Consider the following 2,598-nt stretch of genomic DNA (forward strand, 5'->3'; position numbering starts at 1 on the left):
TTTATTCAGGTACAAGCTCTCCCTCCTCTGTGAGGACAGATCTGCACGTTCGTTCCCCCCCCCCCAATAACTAGCAATCCAAAACAGTCCAGTGGAGCCTGAGCGGTGGGTGTTGCTTTCTGACACACTTCCGGTGATGTCAGGGGGTGTGGCATATGCAAATAGGTTATGCTAATGAGCTCCTGCACCTCTTTTTCTACGAAATGACCCCTGATCAGGTTGATGGACAAACCTAGCTCAACTGGGGTCATTATTTGCCTCTCCATCTGTATGTCAATATCCTGATTACTGTGATGGCAGCAACCTGCAAAAAAACCCAAAACACGTTATCATTAGACATATCGACCAGAGGTTCCCAATCTGGTCGAGCCTTTGGAGGCGGGGGTGAAATTTTGAGAAAAGGGAGCGGGTGCCACCACAAAATGGCCACCATGGGGATCAGTGCCAATTATAAAAATGGCTGCTATGGGGTACTGTGGCCAGTCAAAAAAAAAATGGGTTGAGTGATAGTGAGATATTGAAAAAAATGGTATTTAGCAGAGATAATATAGTCCAGCAGTGCCAGAGTAAAATAATTCAGACTGAGAGTCCATGTGTGATTAAAATATAACGTTTTTACTAAATTCTAGCATGGGAAGGGTAACTGGGATGAAAATAACAACAGAGCAAAATCGGCTACATCCTTACTCTACAAAGACAAAACTAGAAGAGGGAGAGTATGGCTACTCTTCTTGTTCTTCAGAACACCAAACAAAGACGGGAAGAGAAGCCATAAAATGGTAATACACCTTGACTCTTTAGTCTCAATCAAATTCCTAGATCAGGGAGAAAATCCCTGGGCTTTCTACATCTAAAGAACACTGGTTACATGAGAAACATGTGACTTCCTGTGAGTAACATAAACAAACATTTAACCCCAGATATACTGAGTGTTTTCAACTTGTAATACCCAACAAGTATCCTCCTATGATGGAGGCAGCTCCTGTGATGGAGGAGCTCCCTGCAGACATAAAGGTGATGTCTTCTGAGTTCTTCATAAGTCCCTTCTTCCCCAGTGAAGAAAGCCAGGACGGGCTCTTTGCTTGTGGGAAGAAGCTAATAGGTATCAGGACACCCATCAACAGGCACCAGGGCACCTCCCACATCTGAGGATGATACAAGACAGTTCTCGCAGAGGCACTGTTTTACAGAAATTACAGAAACAGAAACTCAGAAGGGCAGTGGGGGGAAACAGGCATTGTGCCAATGCTATAACATCACTTCTGGCATGGATCCAGAGGTGATGTCATCATGCCATGCCAACATGATTATGTCACTTCCAGTTTTGCACTGGAAGAGACACCAACACGATGCCTATTTGCATGTCCCCATCTCCAAAGGTTATTCATAAGTGGGGGGGGGGGTTGGTTTGGTCTTATGTGGCACATCCTATAAAGCAAAAATGTCCTCCTATAAACAACCGTTAGGCATAGCCTCCCACCTAAATGTGTCCTCTTGCTTACATATCAAACATGAGGAACAAATTTCAATTTTCTATGTGTCTGGCCCACATATGTCACCTCCTCCCTTTGGACAGGACATTGTAGGGGAAAGTCACTAGCCGAGATTTTTCCCCCAGCCCAGATTGTGTGCATTATCTGCAGTCCAGTGGACAGTTTATTGGATTTATATCATAGTATCATGGATTCAAATTCTTTGCTCCATAAAACTCACCATGTGGTTTTGGGGTTAGTGACTACCTCTCAGCCCTGTTGTCAGGATCAAGATAATATAAGATAGACGCATCCACAGTGCCAACAGCTCTTTGAAGGAAAGATAGGATGTGTAAGTGATTGAGTCTTATTATTCATCAAATAAATAAAATAAAATAATTAATAAAATGGTAGTATCCCATGAAGGAAGGCAGAAAAACAGAAGGGAAAAAAACCACTAAGTAAAGACAAAGAGAAACACAGATTTTGGACATGATGAAGACATCACAAATTCAGAGGGGACTATATCATTTGATTCTGGAATCACTGGATATAACAATTAGAGGGAATTGGGGAGAATAAGCCTTGGTAGGAGTTTACTGTATATCTTGAAGTTCTACACAAAGTACAGAGAGAGGATGCATTCTCTGTTAATCGATGGCTGTATTCAGTTATGAAAATCCAAGTGGAAAACTCACTGAGCCATCCTATTTACTGACTGGTTTACTTAATTATACTTCGCTTTTCTCCCTAGTGGTGGTGGGGTGGACTTTCATTATTTTCTTCTCCATTTTATCTGCACAACAACTCTGTGAGGCAGGCTAGGCTGAGAGTGTATGAGTGGCCCAAGGTCATCCAGCAAGCTTCCATGGCAGAGTGGGGATTCAAGCGTGGGTCTCCCAGGTCCTAGCCGGATACTTCAACCACTAAACCACACTGGTTTTCCTAAGTAGGCTTATACTTTTCTAATCCCATTGATTTGTGTTTGATGGCACTATTGGGCTCTTTGTGTCAGTTGAGAATGACACATGCACATTTAAACTGCTAATTTTCTCAATGAAACCCTGTTCCTGCATTTGTTGCAGAGAAAAGGACATGATAAATTTATATGCACCATTCTCCACTG

Source organism: Gekko japonicus, unplaced genomic scaffold, assembly GCF_001447785.1.
Source record: "Gekko japonicus isolate JY-2015 unplaced genomic scaffold, Gekko_japonicus_V1.1 scaffold389, whole genome shotgun sequence".
NCBI classification, from domain to species: Eukaryota; Metazoa; Chordata; class Lepidosauria; order Squamata; family Gekkonidae; genus Gekko; species Gekko japonicus.